This window comes from Hemitrygon akajei, chromosome 21 (genome assembly GCF_048418815.1).
Source record: "Hemitrygon akajei chromosome 21, sHemAka1.3, whole genome shotgun sequence".
Taxonomy (NCBI): Eukaryota; Metazoa; Chordata; class Chondrichthyes; order Myliobatiformes; family Dasyatidae; genus Hemitrygon; species Hemitrygon akajei.
The window spans coordinates 41,390,487-41,412,266 of NC_133144.1; the positions used below are offsets into that span (position 1 = coordinate 41,390,487).

The 21,780-nt window shown below is 42.8% G+C and overlaps 1 protein-coding gene across 1 annotated transcript in view; it reads right to left on the minus strand.

The window, feature by feature from the left end:
* Window positions 1–20,544, minus strand: part of LOC140714253 (rho GTPase-activating protein 22-like) — a 524,093-nt gene extending 503,549 nt beyond the window's left edge. The window contains exon 1 of the mRNA XM_073025303.1: window positions 20,496–20,544. The gene's annotated coding sequence lies outside the window, so the exon portion shown is untranslated. The remainder of the gene's footprint in view (window positions 1–20,495) is intronic.
* Window positions 20,545–21,780: the final 1,236 nt, after the last annotated feature.

Sequence of the window (21,780 nt, forward strand, 5' to 3'; positions counted from 1 at the left end):
GGTTGCTATTCTTGATTGGCCACGGCATCAAAGATTACGGGGCGAAGGCCGGGGAGTGGGGCTCAGGAGGGGGAAGAAAAGAATCAGCCATAATTGAATGGTGGACCAGACTTGATGGGCCAAATGGCCTAATTCTGCTCCCACGTCTTATGGTCTTACAGACTTATGGGTGCATCTAAGGCATTTTGGTATCATTATGGTGGTTCTGGCCACAGTGAGTGGTGACTCCCCGTGGACAGATGCGTTTTTCTTCTGACTACTTGTCTTGTTCTCTATGACACCGATGGCCATCCTGCTCCCATCAGGAAGACGTGAATCTGAGAGTTCCAATAATATCAGCAACACTTCCCTAGGGTATGGAATGGAAGCAGGTGGAGATAAAGCTATCAGCCCTTGCCACCAGGGTAGTGTTGGACAATGGAGCAGTTTCTTCATTTGGAATAGCAGGGTAGAAGAATGTAGTTGATTTTATGTGAGGCATATAACCAGCACTTCCACTGAAGGTGTCTGCCTGTTATTCCTAGTATTAAGAGACTGAGTGTACAGGGTACTCCAACTCAAAGGTCCCTGTGGAAGGTATGATTTCAAAAGATGCACTTTTCCATTCTGGCTCTCAGATCTGGAAGCTAAATGTTCCACCATGGAGCCCTCCTGTCAGACCAATCAGACAAAGGAGGAATTGGATTTGGTATTAGTTTATTATTGTCCTTTGTACTGAGGTACAGTGAAGAGCTTTTCTTGCATACTGTTCAATCTGATCAAATCATTTCACAGTTTGACGCAGTACAAAGTAAAACAATAACAAAATGCAAAATAAAGTGTAACAGCTACAGAGAAAGTGTAAAGCAGGCACAGTAGATAATAAGGTGCAACATTATAAGGTGGTAAATTGAGAAGTCAAGAGTCCACCTTATAAGACCAGGCAGCTATTCAACTTTTTAATACAGCTGGGTAAAAGCTGTCCTTAAACCTGGTGATGCACACTTTCAGGATTTTGAATCTTCTGCCTGATGGGACAGGAAAGAAGAAGAACGTGCAGGGCAGGAAGGGAACTTGACTATGCCAGCTGCTTTACTGAGGCAGCAAGACATATAGACAGAGTCCAAGGAAGGAAGGCTAGTTTCAGTAATGTGTTGAGCTGTGTCCACAACTCTCTGCAGTTTCTTGCTGTCATGGGCAGACTAGTTGCCATACCAAGCTTTGAATCATCCAGATGAGTTCCTTTCTATTGCATATTGATAAAAATTGATAGGTGTCAAAGGAGCTATGTCAAATTTCTTTAGCTACCAAGGAGGTAGAGGATTGGTAAGATTTCTTGGGCATGATGTCTATATGATTTGACTACCACTCCTAGGAACTTGTAACTCTCAAATATTTCTAAGATGAAAAGAGGAACCTGTGCACCACTTTGTTCCTAAAGTACATGACCGGGTCTTTTGTAATAGTCAGACCAGCAGATGTTCTTCAACTCAGAACGAGGTGGCTTCCAAACTCAGTGGGGACTGGGGAGAAAGAGTCCACTGAGAATGAAGGCCAGGTGGGTGATAACGCAGTCTTCCTCATGCTGGTCTTCAGCAGAAACAATGATAGAAGGTCCTTGTCCATTGTGATACCCCTGCTCAGAAGTAGAACATTCAGAGAGAATATTGCTTTTCCTTACATTTTCAAGGCAATGGTAATAGCCAGCAAGCTGATACTTTCAACCCTTACTTGAAACAAGCCTCAATATTTATATTGCGATGGGCATCACACTTGAACACAACAGAGCAGATGGTGGAAATCCACCCAGGGCTTAAGACTCAATGAGTTAATACTCCTCGCGTGACCAGGGAGAGAGTCTGAGATTTGTTAATAAAATAGAGAGGTAAGGATGAGGACCAAATCAGACTCAGAACTCACCAAGACCTCTCTGGAGCAGAATTGCTTTTTTTGTTATGCAAGTGGAGTGACATGATCCTCTGTTCTAATGTCAACATATACTTTCTACCCACAGACTCTTCTAGTCACTCTGGACCAGGTATCTAGTTGTGGAGATGAGCTTTAGAAAACCAAAGGTAGGCAGTTTCCTCATTAAATCACTTCTCCCGACCCCAGATCTGTTTTTTTTTCCCATCAGCAGCAATCCCAATAGAATACCGATTTGTCACAAAGCCATTGAGGTACACAGCACGGAAACTGTCCCAACACATCCAGGCTGACCAGAATATTTTATCTGAGCCACTCTCACTTGCCTGCATTTTGCCCATATCCCTCTGAATGTCTTTTAAACAATGTAATCGTACCCACCTCAATGGTTTCCTTCAGCAGTTTGTTCCATATACTCTTAGTTATTAAATGTTTGTGTGTGTATCTGAATCTTTCTGTCTTTCTCTTTCTATAAAATGTAACAATATATAAACAACTATCAAACTTAAAATATTGTGCAGTTTTCCAGCATCCAATTTGTGTGTGTGTGTGTGTGTGTGTGTGTGTGTGTGTGTGTGTGTGTGTGTGTGTGTGTGTGTGTGTGTGTGTGTGTGTGTGTTGTGACTCTCACAATTTGCCATCTTTGAAAGAATGTTCACTCTCGCTTCCTCTACACTCAGTCTCTCAATAACTGTCTGACTCCTAATGATTCCTAATATACTTAGAACCTTAACAGTGAGCATGAGTGTGTGTTTGTTTGTGATTGTGTGAGAGAGAATCAGAATTGGTCCTGCACTTATACCTCAGTCTCTCTCATTAACTATCTGGCAATGCTTGCACAGGTTCACTATCTTTTCCCACTGGTCCTCCCTGGCCCGTTGGGAATTGGCAGATCTTCTCATTTTGATACAAATATAGAAGTCGCGTGAGGAAGAGACTTCTTCCTTTGTCGGAGAGTGCAATCGATGTAAAATTAAAGCAATGTTGAAGCAGGTCTCAGCCTCATGAGTCCTCACCAGGGGATGGTCCGTTGGGGTTTTAGTCATTCCTACGCTGACAGAGCAAGTCAGTTTGGTGCGTTGGGGTCACACCACCATCTAGTGGGTCTGCCAGCTTCCTACAACAATGTTCCTGTTCCATTCTGCAGAGGATCAGCTTGTCAGCACAGCTCCCAAACCCTTCGTTTTACTTGCACCATTATTTTCCCACACCAACAGCTGGAAGTTGTCTTCCAAGCCTCACACGAACTGGACGTGTGAATATGTCACTGTACCTTTTACCATTGCTGGGTCAACTCCTGGAGGACCCTCTCTAACAGTGTGGTAGCTATAACCACACCTCAAATTCTGCAGCGATTCAAAAAGGCAGCTCGACACCACTTTCTCAAGGGCAACTGAGAATGGGCAATTAAATGTTGGCTCAGCTTGCAAAGCCTGAATCCCTTTGGATAAATATTTTTTAAAAACATTTTCAAAATGCAGCCATTGAGTTAAGATGGGAGCTCCACTCACCCCCATGAGCTTCTTATTTTTTTCCCTCCCACTGCAATACAAAATCAAATTGACACCCCAACACCCACCTACACAAGATATTCTAAAGATGCTGGAAGTTTTGAGAGACACACACAAAATGCTGGAGGGACTCAGCCAGTCAGGCATTACCTAGGAAGAGGAGTAAACAGTCACCATTCCAGGCTGAGACCCTTGATTAGGACTAGAGAGGAAGGAGGCAGAAGCCAGAATAAGTTGGGAGAAGGGAAAGGAGTGCAAGCTGACTGCTGATAGATGGGATCAGGTGAGAGGAAAGGTGGTGTATGGGAGAGAGGGGATGAAGTAAGAACCTGAGATAGAAAAAGTAAAGGGCTGAAGAAGGAATCCAGTAGGAAAGGAGAGTAGACCATGGGAGAAAGGGGAGGTGGAAGGGAACCAGAGGAAAGTGAAGGACAGGTGAGGAAAAGAGAAGTGAGAGGGTGAACTGAATGGGGATTGGAAAAAGTGAAAAGGAGATGTAGGAGAGAAATTACTGTAAGTTAAAGAAATCACCTTACATTGCCCCAAATGTCCACCTTGCACTTCAATCCCAGATCCCATTGAATTACAATGGGGTTGTCAGCAGATCATTCTATGATGCAAAAAAAGTTGAATTTCCCCATGGGGATGAATAAAGTATCTATCTATCTATCTATCTATCTATCTATCCTTCCCCAGGTCCACTGGAGGAACTGTTCCAGAATGCTGGATCAGACAATAAGGCACAATACATCTCCTTCATCGAGGAACCTTCTGAGTCCTGCTGAGTGAACTAGCAAATGTTGCAGGGAAAAGCCATTGTTAACCTCTGATCATAAACCAAGCTGTGCCGGCAGTGCTGTGGCATCTAGACCAGGTTCTTTATGTGAGAATTAGAGGAGGACAAAATTCCCTAATTCCCATTTGTTCTTTCACTCCATTAATTCTCCCTATTATTGATTCTTTTCCCTAATATTCCACTTACTAGTCTCCTTTCCCTCATAACCCAGTGTGGCATCTCCTATTAATTCTCTCAGTTACTTGATAGACATATGGCTTCCTTCTGTGTCATTAGGAAAATGGAATATACTGCAGGTTTTCCTTAATTAACCAGGCTGAATACAGTAGTTAGTGATTCAGAAATAATGCAGAAGCTGGTATCCCTGTATGACAAAAGGGAAATGTTGGCTTTTCGTGCTAAAATTTTACTGTGACTCTTTTACTCTGACACCTATCATTTTCTACCATACATCACAGACATATTGTAGGGCAAAAAAAAATCGGGGTGCTTCAGCTAACCACAGTAATTAAAGAGGCGCAATTGGAAACTATACCCTCTTCCTGAAGCACTCGCTTGTTTACTCATGACACACAGTGTTGATATGCAACTAATCCGTCTTTCTCAAGATGATAATCTGCGACCACTAAAATATCATTGGTTTCACTTGGTAGGAGAATAAGCGACTGAGAGAGGGAGTGTGAAGGAGCTACTGAGGCTGAGTGAGGGTGAATTAAAGGAAGGAAGGAGTGGTTCAAGATGTGAGGGTTTGGGGGTTTGTGAGGGAGAGGCACGTTTCTTGAGTGAGCTCAGGAGAGGAAATTAGCATTCTAAGGTAAGGAAGGGCACCATTAAATAGGGCAGTTCTCAGTGCATGGGAACAGGAATAGAATGCATGTGTGTGTTGTCAGTTAAAGAGTAGCCCCCTGGTGCAATCATGCACCCCCAATACAGACACTCCTGGACCAAACACCCCAACTCCGGATACAAAACCTCCCTTGTACAAACACCCTTCATCTGTACAAGCATCCCCCCAAATCCAGATATAAACTCCCCTCCCCCAGTACAAATACCATCCCTCTCTCGGTACAACATCCTCCCCCCCCCCCCCCCCGGTACAAACCCCTCAGTACAATCATCCTGGTGCAAAATCCCTACTGCATCTCCCCACCCTTGGTACAAACATCACCAGCGCAAGCACCCTCCCAATAAAGATGCAAGTCCATGTATAGAACCTGGTGTCCAATTGCCTCAAATCGTTTTTCCAGAGGATGAAGATGAAGAAGAGCTGCTTTCAACAACACTGAAATAGTGGGAAAAAAATCTATATTTGTATTCATGCTTTCCTATATGCAAAATAGTGCCAAGTGCCTGTGGAAATCACTGAACCTGTGCTCCTGTGTGAAACCTTATTGCAGCATGATCCACAGTAGCTACTGCAATTTCTTAACTACCTGGAATGTAATTCAAATGTCTGACTTTACAATATATTAAAATTGCATTGAATAGTTGTTAATGAAACCAGCTGAAGAGGGGATGAGAGATGAGCTTTTGTTTGCTAGGGCGGGAAGGAGAATGAAATAGTGTTAGATCGAGGGGGAAGTTGCAGTTTGAGCTGTTAATGATTCGTGGGAATTTACCTTAAATATAACGGTTCTCAGCATGAAATAACTGCAGTAGGGGAAGGTCTGTCACCAGAAATCGTACTTCATCAGATGATCAGTGAATTGTTCTCTATTGTTCCAACCCTCTTTGAAATCCAATACCCACAGTGTGTCAGTCACTAAGTTTCCTGTTTATTGGTTTTAAACCCTTGGTTCACCATGCTCTGATTTCCCATTCCCATTTCTTCCATTCACTGGAGTCCTAATCCACCAGTTCTCCTCTTCTGATTACAGTTACTGCTGCCCTAATATCTCCATTTACTTATGTTCTTTCTAATCTTCCAATGTAGAGGAGCTCTCCTCTATTTTTGCCCATTTGCAAGTCCTCTCCTAAGCTCCTGTTAATAATTCCCACCAGACCCTCTATTACTCTTCCCTCACTGGCTCTTCATGCCCTTGACTAACTCCTCCATTTGCTGCTGCATTCCCATACCTCCCTCATATACAGCTTCCCTTCCCTAACCTTCCACTTTACCATATGACCACAAGCCATTGGAGCAGAACTTGGCTATTCAGCGTATTGAATCTGATCCGTCATTCCATCATAACTGATTTATTTTCCTTCTCAAACTCATTCCCCTGCCTTCTCCCATAACCTTTGACACTCTTATTAACCAAGAACCTATCAACTGCCACTTTAAATAACCCAATGACTTGACCCCCACAGCCATCTGCAGCAAACAGTTCCAAAGACTCCCCACCCTCTGGCTAAATAAAATCAGATTTGGAATCAGATTTAATATCACCAGCATATGTCACGAAATCTGTTAACCTTCCAGCAGCAGTACAATGCAACACATGATAAATATAGAGAAAAAAAAATCTGGGTTACATAAAGTATATATATTAAGTACTGTAGTTAAGTTATAATAACAAATGCAAAATAACAGAAATAAAAAAAAGTAGTGAGGTAGTCCTCAAGGGTTCAGTTTAGAAATCAGATGGCAGAGGGGAAGAAGCTGTTCCTGAACTGCTGAGTGTGCAGCCTCAGGCTTCTATACCTCCTTCCTGACAGCAACAGTGTGAAGAGGGCATGCCCTGGCTGGTGGGGATCCTTAATGATGGATGCCACCTTCCTAAAGCACCGCTCCTTGAAGATCTCTTGGATACTGCAGAGGCTGGTACCCATGATAGAGCTGACTAATTTTATAAGTTCTGCAACTTATTTCGATCTTGTGCAGTAGCCCTTCCCATAACAGATGGTGATGCAGCCAGTCAGAATGCTCTCCATAAATTCCTCCTCATCTCTATTCTAAAGGAATGTCCTTTTGTTCTGAAGCTGTGCCCTCTGGTCCTAGACTCTCCCACTATTCGAAGCATTCTCTATACATTCATTGTATCTAGCCATTTCAATACTCAGTAGGTTTCAATGAGATCCCCTCTCATTCTTTAAACTCCAGCAAGTTCAGGTCCTGAGCCATCAGATGCTCCTCATATGTTAACCTTTTCATTTCCAGGATTATTCTTGTAATCCTCTTCTGGACCATCTCCAATGCCAGCATATCGAGAGGTAATGTTGCAGCTATATAGGACCCTGGTCAGATCCCACTTGGAGTAATGTGCTCAGTTCTGGTAGCCTCACTACAGGAAGGATGTGGAAGCCATAGAAATGGTGCAGAGGAGATTTACAAGGATATTGCCTGGATTGGGGAGTATGCCTTGTGAGAATAGGTTGAGTGAACTCGGCCTTTTCTCCTTGGAGCGTCGGAGGATGAGAAGTGACCTGATAAAGGTGTATAAGATGATGAGTAGCATTGATCGTGTCGATAGTCAGAGGCTTTTTCCCAGGGCTGAAATGGTTGCCACAAGAGGACACACATTTAAGGTGCTGGGGAGTAGGTACAGAGGAGATGTCAGGGGTAAGTTTTTTACTCAGAGAGTGGTAAGTGCATGGAATGGGCTGCCAGCAACGGTGGTAGAGGCGGAAACAATAGGGTCTTTGAAGAGACTTTTGGATAGGTACATGGAGCTTAGTAAAATAGAGGGTTATAGGTAAGCCTAGTAATTTCTAAGGTAGGGATGTGTTCGGCAAAACTTTGTGGGCTGAAGGGTCTATATTGTGCTGTAGGTTTTCTACGTTTTTATGTTTCTATCCTTTCTTGGATACGGGGCCCAAAACTGCTCACAAATGCAGTCTGACCAATAAAATCTAAGGATTACATTCTTGCATTTATATTCTAGTTTTCTATACTAACATTGTATTTTCCTTTCTTACTACTAACTCAACCTGTAAATTAACAGTTAGAGAATCCTACATTAGAACTCCCAAGTCCCATTGCATCTCCAATTTCTGAATTTGCTCATCATTTAGAAAAGCGCATGATCATCCTTTTCTTTGGCCATTATCCTAATCTGCCCAATTTGCCTAATCAGACCCTCTGCTTCATCAACACTACCTGTCTTTCCCCATTTCTTTGTACTAACGGCAAAGCCATCAATTCCATCATCCAGATCATTGACGTACACAGTGAAAAGCAGCAGACCAAATATTGACACCTGGAGAACACCATGATTGTCCAGCCGTCAAACAGAAAAGATCCCCTTTATTCCCACTCTTTGTCTTCTACCAGTCAGCCAATCTTTTTTTTCATGCTTGCATCTTTCCTGTAATACCTGGGCTCTTATCTTCCTTAGAAGCCTCATGTGTGGCACCTTGTCAAAGGCCATCTAAAAACCAAGTAAACAATATCTGTTGACTCTCCTAGTCTATCCTGTCTGTTATTTCCTCAAAGAATTCCAACAGATTTACTAGGCAAGATTTCCCCTTAAGGCATATATGTCAAACTCAAGGCCCGCTGGCCAAATCCGGCCCGCGGTGGAATTATCTTTGGCCCGCGAGATAATATCTAATTACTATTAAAGCTGGCCCCAGTAATCGAAGCGCCTATGGCGTATGATATGGCTAATGCTGAGTTTATTCAGGTACCAGGTTTTCAGGGTTTTTAGTGTTTATTCGGCAGTCTTGCTCGGCAGTCTTCTTCATAAGAAACGGAATTTGTAAAGTGAAACACTTTGTAGTTATAGCAGAGACTGAGACACATGAGAGCAGGCTGAAAAAACGGAGGCAACGAAAGCTGCGTTCGCACGCATCCGACTGATCCGGCCCGCATGAAGCTGCATTTTGCTCAATCCGGCCCGTGACCTAAAATGAGTTTGACACCCCTGCCTTAAGGAGACCATGCTGACTTCAGCCTATTTTATCATGTGTCTCCAAATATCTTGAAACCTCAAGCTTAATAATGGACTCTGACATCTGCCAGCCACTGAAGTAAAATTCATTGCCAATAGTTTTCTGATCTTTGCTGCCCTCCTTTCTTAGCGAGTGGAATGACATTTGCGAATTTCTAGTCCTCTGGAACCATTCCAGATTCTAGTGATTCTTGAAGGATCACTACTAATGTCTCCACAATCTCTTCAGCTACCTCTTTTCAGAATCCTGGGGTGTAGATCTCTCTAATATTTCCATTGAACACTTCATTAATTTCTGACTTTTTGAGAGCTTCTACCTTTTGCCGCAAAGCTTTTGGTTTCCTTTCCTGGTTCCAATAGACAAAATAGGCCCTTGCATCCATTTGAACCACACCGCCTAGCAACCCCCTCACATCTAACCTACACATTGGACAATTTACAATGACCAATTAACCTACTTTGTACATTTTTGGACTGTGGGAGGAAATCAGAGGACCTGGAAATTCCACGGGGAAGACATACAAAGACTCCTTACAGAGGACACCAGGACTTAACTCCAAACTCTGACGCCTCAAGCTGTAATCGCATTGTGCTAACCACTCTACCACTGTAGAACCTTTATGATGATTCTCACATTTATTGCTGTTTCCATTTCATAGCATCTCCCCATAATTCCCCAAATTCCCTTATTCACTGGAGTTCTCCCTTAATTCATCCACTTACTATTCCTTCTTCCAAACCCCTCTCTGTTTTGGTCCCGGGGTATATTCTCTCACTTTCCATCTAAGTGTTGTCCTCTTGTTTTTCCTCATTTACTCACATACTTCACCCATTTAGAAACATAGAAAACCTACAGCACAATACAGGCCCTTCGGCCCACAAAGCTGTCCCTACTTAGAACTACCTAGGCTTTACCCATAGCCCTCTATTTTTCTAAGCTCCATGTAGCCATCCAGGAGTCTCTTAAAAGACCCTATCATTTCCACCTCCACCAATGCCACTGGCAGCCCATTCCAAGCACTCACCACTCTCTGCATAAAAAACTTACCCCTGACATCTCCTCTGTACCTACTCCCAAGCACCTTCAAACTATGCCCTCTCATGCTAGCCATTTCAGCCCTGGGGGAAAGCCTCTGACCACCCACACAATCCTGACTATCCACACGATCAATATCTCTCATCATCTTACACATCTCTATCAGGTCTCCTCTCATCATCTGTCGCTCCAAGGAGAAAAGGCCGAGTTGACTCATAAGGCATACTCCCCAATCCAGGCAATATCCCTGTAAATCTCCTCTGCACCCTTTCTATTGTTTCCACGTTCTTCCTGTAGTGAGGCAACCAGAACTGAGCACAGTACTCCAAGTGGGGTCTGACCAGGGTCCTATATACCTGCAACATTACCTCTCGGCTCTTAAACTCAATCCCATGATTAATGTAAGTCAATGCACCATATGCCTTTTTAACCACAGAGTCAATCTATGTAGCAGCTTTGAGTGTCCTATGGACTCGCACCCCAAGATCCCTCTGATCCTCCACACTGCCAAGAGTCTTACTATTAATACTATATTCTGCCATCATATTTTACCTACCAAAGTGAACCACCTCACACTTATCTGGGTTGAACTCCATCTGCCACTTCTCAGCTCAGTTTTGCATCCTATCAATGTCTCGCTGTAACCTCTGACAGACCTCCACACTATCCACAACACCCCCAACCTTTGTGTCATCAGCAAATTTACTAACCCATCCCTCCACTTCCTCATCCAGGTCACTTATAAAAATCACAAAGAGTAGGAGTCCCAGAACAGATCCCTGAGGCACACCACTGGTCACTAGCCTCCATGCAGAATATGACCCGTCTGCAGCCACTCTTTGCCTTCTGTGAGCAAACCAGTTCTGGATCTACAACACAATGTCCCCTTGGATCCCATGCCTCCTTACCTTTTCAATAAGTCTTGCATGGTGCACCTTATCAAATGCCTTGCTGAAATCCATATACATGGCTCTACCTTCATCGATGTGTTCAGTCACATCATCAAAAAATTCAATCAGGCTTGTAAGGCACGACCTGCCTTTGACAAAGCCATGCTGACTATTCCTAATCATATCCCTTTCTAATGTCCAATTTACCCATGAATTTCCCCATGAAATAGGTCTTTAATCCCCAATTGAATTTGTTGTTCCTCAGTCAGTCCTGCCCCCAGCTAGTCATGTTGTTCACTCCTGCCCTCCCCTTAGATCCCCACCAAATAATCACCTAAATTATAATGGCAAGAGAAATTGGCCAAGAAAAATTGGACAGAGCAAATCACCCAGTCTATCCCTAGACAAATACACCAAAATGTGACACTGAAAAGCTAAAAAAAATCACTAAAAATCACTGAAAAGCTAAAAAAAAATCACTGAAAAGTTGATGGAGATTCATAAATGGACTTCAACCTGGAAAGAAAGGGTACATAATCTGTAACAAAGTATTCCAACATTGTTGAAGGAATGTGAACTGAAAGTAAGTCCTTACCAAGCCCATTTTCATCATGAACATTTATAACCCATCTAGCATTAAGGGCTGCCCAGTCTCATCATACAGTTTCACACCATCCCAAGACACTAATACAGGGGACTCCAGTTAGAACCTGCTTGGCAACAGCCTCCTAACCCAATTAAGTGATACAGTGCCCCAAATAAATGAAGGGAATTGTGGCAATTTTCTTGATTAGTTTTTGTTCTTTAGGATTTGTCCCGCATAAATGGCTGCTCTGATTAACCAATGGGCCAAATAACCAGAACACACAGTGTTCCCTTTGCACTACAGTTGTGGACAAATTTCAACTTGTTTTAGGCGGCAACAAAAGGCTCATCTGCCAATTAATGTGCACATTGACTGCAACTTTGCAACAACAGTCACTGCTAGAAATTGCAAAAAATCAAATTCTATGAAAGACAAGTCTTGGTACTCAGAACCAATTTCAGCAAAGCACTCCCACAGGCAGAGACGGGGACTGCCTGAAAGCTGAACCAATATATAAAATCACATCTGTGCACCAATCATGGCTGCTAAATCCTTAAAGGATGCTGTTCAGCCAGTATAATAATTAACTACAAGACAGATTCTTTTAATCAGCAGATGCCAGACCTCAGAGAGATAGATCCCTGTTAATATTTCTCTGCTCATTTTACAAATAAACTTAGGTGACAAAATATGTTTTATGGAAGAATTACACCAAGGAGCACTTCAGTAACTCAGAAACATATACAGAATGAATATCACAAAATAACCAAATAGATTTCCTGAGTTTTAATTTAATCAAAGACCAAAATCAGTAAAGAGAAGAAAATCCCCCAAAACTGAGGGAGCACTTAGGAACCTAAAATACAGTCCAGACATCATAACACAGTTCAGAATTGTCTTACTGCTTATTTTCCACCAACTATCAGTGACATAAGACACTGCCTTTTGAACACAAACACACACAACTGAGGCTATTTGAAAACTGTTCACTCCAAGCATGGTGAACCAAGGGAAATCACCATAGGACGATCTATCGTGAGAAAATATTGTACAGTGTAATCAGAATACATTGATTTTTATTCCTGAATTCCTAGTGATATTGAGTGTACTGACCAGAGAACACTAGGTAATTGATTTGTCAGAGTGAAGCTTGATTGTTGCACATGCAAGCCATGTTGCTAATTCCCAGTCACAAACAAGAGAAAATCTGCAGGAAATACTGCGGAAGGGTCTCGGCCCGAAACGTTGACTGTACTCTTTTCCATAGATGTCATCTGGCCTGCTGAGTTCCTCCAGCATTATGTGTGTGTTGCTGATTCCCAAATTTACCTTCTGAGGATCTTCAGGCCAAAATCATTGTAAAAAACAGAGTTCATAAGGAGCACTGGGATTTTGAGCTGTGAATGGCCTGTAGACAGATGACTGTACCAGTGACACCTTCCTCCCTGATACACTGAACAACCTTCATACATGCTTCAAGGCATGCAACACAGCACTGGCCATGACAGCTAAACCTCCCAGGTGAACAGCCTGTTGGAGCGATTTTTGGGGCTTAGCACATGTAACAAATAACTTCAGCCACCAATCTTCAAACCTGAATATAGATTGTAGATTAAATTTAAAGTGCAACTCTGACCAATGGGTTCCTAAAAGCCTTGAATCACAGACCAGACAACAATGATTAAAATTCATTTAGATGTCTGTGGTGTGGGTGCGAATCAGGAGGTATGAAGTTTGCAGTTCAAAGAAAGCATTGTGGATGCATTGTAAATATGGAATTGTCCTGAATTTTTCTTTGACCTTTAGCACATAAAGTGATATGTAGGGCTGAGCCAACCAGACCTTTTCCAGAAAGGGCCTGCTGTATCTTGTTTTGTTGAATAAGGGGGCTGTTACATGTCTACAAGTACTTTTGTACAGTGACTTCATTCACACAACACAGCCTCTGTCTGTAAAAGCAGTAAACATGAGAAGGACTCTGCAGAGAGTCAAACCCCAGAAGGCAGCCAGGCCAGACAACATCCCAGACTGAGTACTCAGGGAGTTTGTACACCAGCTCACTGACATCTTCATAGACATCTTCAACCATTCACTCAGTCTGGCTGCTGACCCCACATGCTTGAAATCAGCCACCACCATCCCTTTACCAAAGATCTCTAAAGCATCAGAACTAAATGACTACTAACCAGTGGTACTGATGTCAATCATCATGAAGTGCTTTGAAGAGCTGATAATGGCACACATCAAAAGCTCCTTCCTGCCCCATTGGACACTCACCAATTTGCTTACTGACAGAACTGCTCTAGTGTCCGTCTTACACCTGACCCATCTAGAAAACAAGGATGCTTATGTCAGAATGCTGTTTCTGGGTTTCCGTTTGTCATTCAGCACATTTGTCCCACAGGCCTTGGTGAACAAACTCCTACTCCTCGGTCCAAATGCACCACTGTGCAACTGGATGCTGAACTTCCTAACAAACAGACCTCAGACAGTCAGGATGTATAACAGCTCCTCTCTCTCCATCATCCTCAACATGGGTGCCCTGCAAGGCTATGTGCCAAGCCCTTTGTTGTACACTCTGCTCAGCCATGACTGCCTGGCCAAATACCCGAGTAATCACATCGTCAAGTTCACCAATGGCACAACAGTGGTGGTACTCATCACCAACAGCGATGGTACGGCCTACAGAGAGGAGGTGGAAAAGCTCAAGTCCTGGTGCAAGGCAAATAACCTCTTCCTTACTGTCACCAAGACAAGGAGATGGTTATCGACCAGGAGATCTCACACCACTCACACCCTGCGTCACGTCAGTGACACGGCCAGCATGCAAGAAGGCTCACCAACATCTCTACTTTCTGAGGAGGCTGACAAGAGCTGGACTTGGTACAGACACTGTACTGCAGCGGTCAGGAAGGCTCTACAATAGATAGTCAAAACTGCCCAGTGCATCGCTGGCACCTGCCTACCGGCCACCAAGGACATATATAGAGAAAGGTGCCAGGTAAAGGCCAGGAAAATCACAAATGATCACACCCATCCTACTCCTGGATTGTTTGCCCCACTCTGATCAGGGACAGAGCTACGTAGCATTCACAACAGGACCACCAGACTCACAAGCAGTTACTTTCCCCAAGCAATAAGGTTGATCAAGACCTCCACCCACTAACTCCACCATTACTTCATTATTTTCCATCAGTCACCTTATGTACAACCTTGTGTCACTTTTTGGGCACACAATCAATGTATGTACGTAAACTATCTTATGTATTTATATTATGTTTTTTTAATAGTTATTATTGTGTTCATGATCTTTTGTGCTTTTGTTGTGTTGCATCAGATGCAGAGTATCAATTATTTCATTCTCCTTCCCCTTGTGTATAAGATGATGAGAGGCATTAATCGTGTGGATTGTCAGAGGCCTTTTCCCAGGATTGAAATGGCTGACATGAGAGGGCACAATTTTAAGGTGCTTGTAAGTAGGTACAGAGGGGATGTCAGGTTTAAGTTTTTTTACGCAGAGAGTGGTGAGTGCGTGGAATGGGCTGCCAGCGACGGTGGTGGAGGTGGATACAATAGGGTCTTTTTAGAGACTCCTGGATAGGTACATAGAGCTTAGAAAAACAGAGGGCTATGGGTAACCCTAGGTTATTTCTAAAGTACATGTTCGGCACAGCATTGTGGGCCAAAGGGCCTGAATTATGTTAAAGGTTTTCTATGTTTCTATGAAATGACATTTAACAGATTTGATGTGAAGTGGCTGCGACAGAGCAAGTTTTGTCCTTAGTACTTCTGAAGCTCTGGCAGATGGTAAAGGTAGCTTGATAGCTATCAAAGTCTCTCAATGCTCCTGAATATATCTGACACTAAAAATATTTAAAAGCTATTAAAACAAGATTTTTAAAAAATGATTGCTTTCAAAAAATTTAATTATAGACAATTAATACTTCAAGGTAATTCAAACATTAAAACAAACATAGATTGTTAAAATATCTGTAATATGTACTCTTCCCTTTCATTCCACAGTACTCCATTCAGTTGAGAGGCTCACAGATCTAACCTGGCAAAGAATGGGTGACATAGTGGTGCATCACTTATAATTCCAGGGACCCGTTTTGACCCTGACTTTGGATTCTTTCTGTGCAGAATGCGCAAGTTCTCCCTGCTATGACTGTACGCGCTTTCAAAGGGTGCTCCAGTTGCCCCCTATATCTTAAACGTGTGCTGGTAGGTTAATAGACTGTGGTAAGTGACTCCTTAGTGGAGGGGAATGGCAAAACAAATCAAAGGAGAGTTGATGCCCATGTGTGAGGGACAATAAATTGTAGGGGTACAAAGAAATAAAGTTTGAAGTAAAAAAAAACAGTTCAAAATAAAGAGAGAGGGAATGGTCTTGGTTTATTATTGTCAGGCGCACTGGGATAAACAGAGAAACTTTTTTTATGCCATCTAGATATGTATGATTACATCCGGGTAGTAAAGCGAAAACAGAGTGGGGAACATATTGTTGTAGCTACAGAGAAAATGCAGTGCAGGTAGACCTATAAGGTGCAAGAGTCATACAGGTAGGGTGGGAGATCAAGTGTTCATTTTTAGCACATAAGAACACCTAACAGTGAGAGGAAATTCTCTGCTGGAGGCCTGCACAAGGTAGTGGGCCAAATGGCCTCCTTTTATGCCACTATGAGTATGAGATGCTGAGAGCAGTTGCAGTAATGCAAGGACAGTAGCTCAGCCAGCCAGTTTAGTGGAACTTCTGTGGAAAATTAGCTCTTCCATACAGAATTCTGCAACCTCTGGACCTCCACCTCTCACAATGCAAATATAAAGAAGGCAGGGGAATAAGAGATGTTGAATATATTCTCCAATTTCACAACAAAGAATGCCTTTGAATTCCACAATGCATTCTATCTCCAAATTAGCAACATGACTATTTGAAACAGAGACTTACTGCAGTTTGTACAGAGAGAGTGGGAGAAAGATTTTCTTTGAAAAAGTTATATAACTTTGATAATGTGTGGAATTTGGACACATTCAAATTTTTTCAGAAAATATTAACATCCCCAATATCATGGTCTTTGTAAACAAACTTGAATCCACAATAAACAAAGAGCACTATTGACCTCGATGCCACACATTTTAAAAAGACTTTGAAAATCAATCGGCACAAGTTGGCAAAATGGTTTTGAAAAAGTGTGATACATACACAAGCACACAGACTTCAAAACATGAAAGTCTCTGCCCAAGACACACTCTCTGGAAGTTGTAAGGTTGCAGCTAACATGATTCAAACATTTGTGGATCTCAACCGAAAAAAACATCAGTCAGACAGAAGAAAGCTCAGAGGTAAGAAATAAAAACAACAAAAATAACTTCTTAGATACTCAGTCAAATATCCAGAAGGAACAATGCAACTCAAAGTGGTAAAACTGGAAACTGCAGGACGTCCTCCTCAACAACAACATGAGGTTATCTTTGCCAGAAGGGCGAGAAAATGATTGCAGTCAAAATCTTCACTAAACCAACATGAACTAAAAAATTCACTAAAAACTCTATCCCAGCACATTATGAAGAACCAAACGAAAAGGGCTAATCTTTTCAAATAGGCTGTAAGCCAAGAGGAAATCTTAAGAAACCTGTTATCCATCCACAAGACTTTCTCTGGACCCCACTGTGTGGTTATCAGCAACAATTTATAAGTCAATACATAAGTGATGAAGTTGGTACCATTATGTCTAGTTCTGTCTCTAGCAGGCTTTTGAAAATGTTAATAATCACCACTAGACTAAAATCCTTTTCAGCAACTTTTCAAAACACTGATAAGCACAAACCTACAGTATTCTTGATCAAAGCATGTGCAACATGAAATATTTCTGTTCATAAACTTCAAGCAGGTATACATGTTGAGGCTGACACAATCAAAGGGGAAAACGCACCAATCAGTTTGCTACCTGTGTATCATGAAATGACAAAGATACAGGACAAACATTGACAACTTTCAGATCACTGCTGCCTTCTCAGGAATTTCTAATAGATCCCTGTTCATATTTTGAATGATAACTAGGACAAGTTATATTCAAAAGGTTAATGACTGAGCAATATTTATATGAGATGGATATTCACTGTGCGCGGCCGGGGAACTTTTATGCCATACTCAGTTTTCTAACATAGCAGCTGACACTTCTAGAGATCAAAGAGTTGTTTTTGAGTAAGTTAAACTTTCAACCAATAATTTTTGCTCAGCTTCCTTTTGTAAACAAGAGCCAGTCTTCAGCTCTTAATGGAAATGACAAGCAGTAATCAGTCTGAAGTTAAAAGGGCAGCTTTGCAAACAAACAGGACTCTCTGTAGATCACAGACTGCTGGCTCATAGCATGGAGCTGATTGCATAAGGCAATGGGGTTATGTTAATTGGGCTTATATCAAACCAGAAAACACTGGCTAAGTTATTTAGTTCAAGGAAGCTTGTAGACCAGATTGATACCATCACACAGCACATCAAATAACTGATTTATCAATAGATATAAGTTGTATGTACTCAGGGAGTCAACTTCACAGCATTAATTTTGTGTGTCTGGGATATCTTTGATGTTTCAAAAAGAGCAGAGAGGGAGGCAAAAGAGGTGAGTGCTAATTAGAGATAGTGTCATGGCTGCAGAAAAGGTGGAAGTCATGGAGGGATGGTCTACTGAGTCAGTGTGGGTGGAAGACAGAAATAGGAAAGGAGCAATACTCTACTGGGTGTTTTTTATAGATCCCCCAATAGTAACAGCGATATTGAGGAGCAGATAGGGAGACAGATTCTGTAACAGTGCAACAATAATAGGGTTGTTGTGATGGGAGATTTTAACTTTCCTAATATTGAATGGCATCTCCTTAGCGCAAGTGGTTTAGGTGGGGTGGAGTTTGTTAGGTGTGTTCAGGAAGATTTCTTAACACAACATGTAGATAAGCCAAATAGAGCATAATCTGTACTTGATCTGGTTTTGGGAAATGAACCCGGTCAGGCGTCAGAACACATGGTGGGAGAGCATTTTGGAGATAGTGACCACAACTCTAACTCCTTCACCATAGTGCTGGAGAGGATAGGAGCAGACAATTTGGGAAAACATTTAATCGGGGTAAGGGGAAATATGATACTGTTAGGCAGGAACTTGGGAGCAGATGTTCTCAGGAAAATGCATAGCAGAAATGTGGCAAATGTTCAGGGAACATTTGCATGGAGTTCTGCATAGGTATGTTCCATTGAGGCAGGGAAAGGATGGTAGGGCTAAAGAACCATGACGTACAAAGGATGTAGAAAAGCTAGTTAAAAAGAAAAGAAAAGCTTACAAAAGGTTCAAGAAATTAGGTACTGTTAGAGCTCTAGAAAATTACAAGTTTGCTAGGAAGGACCTTAAGAATGAAATTAGGAGAGCCAGAAGGGGCCATGAGAAAGCCTTGATGAGCAGGATTAAGGAAAACCCCAAAGCATTCTACAAGTATGTGAAGAGCAAGAGGATGAGTTATGTGAGAATAAGACCAATAAGGTGCGATAGTGGAAACGTGTTCATGGAGCTGGAGGAGGTAGCAGAGGTACTTACTGAATACTTTGCTTCAGTATTCACCTGGGAAAAAGACCTTGGGAATTGTGGGGATGATTTACAGTGGACTAAAACACTTGAGCATATAGACTTGAGAAAGAGGATGTGCTGGAGCTTTTGAAAAGCATTAAGTTAGGTAAGTCACTGGGACTGGATGAGATATACCCCAGGCTACTGTGGGAAGCGAGGGAGAAGATTGCTGAGCCTCTTGTGATGATCTTTGCATCATCAATAGGGATGGGAGAAGTACCAGAGAATTGGAAGGTAGCAAATGTTGTTCCCTTGTTCAAGAAAGGGAGTAGAGATAACCCAGGAAATTATAGACCAGTGAGTCTGACTTCAGTGGTGGGCAGGTTGTTGGAGAAGATCCCGAGAGGCAGGATTTATGAGCGTTTGAATGTAACCCTTTGTTTGGCTAGCAGCTTAATCAAGGGGATCATAGCCCCCGCTCTGGCCAAACTTAAGAAATCTCGTTTAGGTGGATGCTATGCGATCTGTCCCCTGATTTACAAATCAGTACCACGAAATTACAAACAGTACACAATATATGATTAAACAATTGAGCTTTATAATTCTTAATTTGACTATCTGGTTAGTAAAGAAACAAAAACAAGAAGGAAAGGGCCCATTCACATGAAACAATCTAATGCGCAAACGTTGGAGCTCACAGTGTCATCTATTTGTTCCCGTCCTCCAAGTGTATCCAATCCGGTGGTCTCCTAATTCTCTGAGACCTCCACACCCTTTTACCTAACTCTTCAGGTTCAGAGGCTACTGGGGATACTTTCAGTCTACCTGGTGAGTCCTCCCCCGACGTGCCCACCTGCAACTCTGAGTTCTCTGTCCTGTGGCCAAACCCTGCTTCCTCCCCTGTTGAGTCCTACTGCAACCCAGGCTGCCCACAGATAGCCCTCTCCCCACTTCACCTGACTCAGCAGAAGGTCTGGAAGATTCTTCCTCAGTCAATGGGGAGTTAGCGAAAGGCAGCATATACCACACATCCAGGTCCTCATCCTCCGAATCAGCATCCCTCTCAGGGGTGGGGCCAGCCTAACCTCGTCTGCTGTGGGCTCTGCAGTCGCCCCACATTTCTGCAGAGCCCTGTTACTAGGTGTAGTCTCCAAGTCGGGCTTTGGGTTTACCTGCACCTCTTGTCCTAGGACAGCAGGTGGTTCCAATGGAGAATCTTGACAGGCCCATTCCCGTCCTCTGGTTTCACCTGAAAAACTGGTAGGTTTGGCATCTGATTCTCCACCACATACGCGTAGCCACCCAGCGGTCAGCCAGCTTATGCTTTCCAGGTAGCCCTAAATTCCTTATGAGGACTCTGTCTACCGGCAGGAGTTGGGAGAACCTCACCTTTTGATTGTACCTCCTCTTATTTCCTTGATTCTGCTTGGTAGCTGTGACCCATGCAAGCCTCCTTCAGAAAGTAAGGAGGCATGGGATCCAAGTAGACCTTGCTTTGTGGATCCAGAATGGGCTTGCTCTCAGAAGGCAGAGGGTGGTTGTAGATGGTTCGTATTCTGCATGGAGGTCGGTGATCAGTGGTGCTCCGCAGGGATCTATTTTGGGACCCTTCCTCTTTGTGATTTTTATAAATGACCTGAATGAAGAAGTAGAAGGGTGGGTTAGTAAGTTTGCTGATGACACAAAGGTTGTGGGTGTTCAGGATAGTCTGGAGGGTTGTCAGAGGTTACAGCGGGACATTGATAGGATGCAGAACTGAGCTGAGAAGTGGCAGATAGAATTCAACCAAGATAAGTGTGAATTGGTTCAATCTGGTAGGTCAAATTTGAAGACAGTATATAATATTAATGGCAAGACTCTTGGCAGTGTGGAGGATCTGAGAGATCTCAGGGTTCATATCCATAGGACACTCAAAGCTGCTGTGCAGGTTGTCAGTGTTATTAAGAAGGCGAATGGTGTGTTGGCATTCATCAACTGTGGGATTGAGTTCAAGAGCCGTGAGGTAATGTTACAGCTATATAAGACCTTGGTCAGACCCCACTTGGAGTACTGTGTACAATTTTGGTTACCTCACGACAGGAAGGATGTGGATACCATAGAGAGAGTGCAGAGGAGATTCACAAGGATGTTCCCTGGATTGGAGGGTGTACCTTATAAGAATAGGTTGAGTGAACTTGGCCTCTTCTTCTTGGAGCAATGGAGCATGAGAGGTTACCTGATAGAGGGGTACAAGATAATGAGAGGCATTGATTGTGTGGATCTCCAGAGGCCTTTTTCCAGGGCTGAAATGGCTAACATGAAGGGGCATAGTTTTAAGGTGCTTGGAAGTACGTACTGAGGGGATATCAGGGGTAAGTTTTTCCACATAGAGTGGTGGGTGCATGGAATGCACAGCCAGCGGGGGTGGTGGAATTGAATACAGTAGAATCTTTTAAGAGCCTCTTACGTGGAGCCTAGAAAAAATAAAGGGCTACACACTAGGAAAATTCTAGGCAGTTTCTAGAGTAGGTTACATGGTCGGCATAACATTGTCCTGTAATGTGCTGTAGATTTCTGTGTTCTACGTATGTTCTAAAAACTAGGTAATGATAGGAATCTAGAAGATTATAAGGCTAGCAGGAAGGAGCTTAAGAATGAAATTAGGAGAGCCAGAAGAGGCCATGAGTAGGCATTG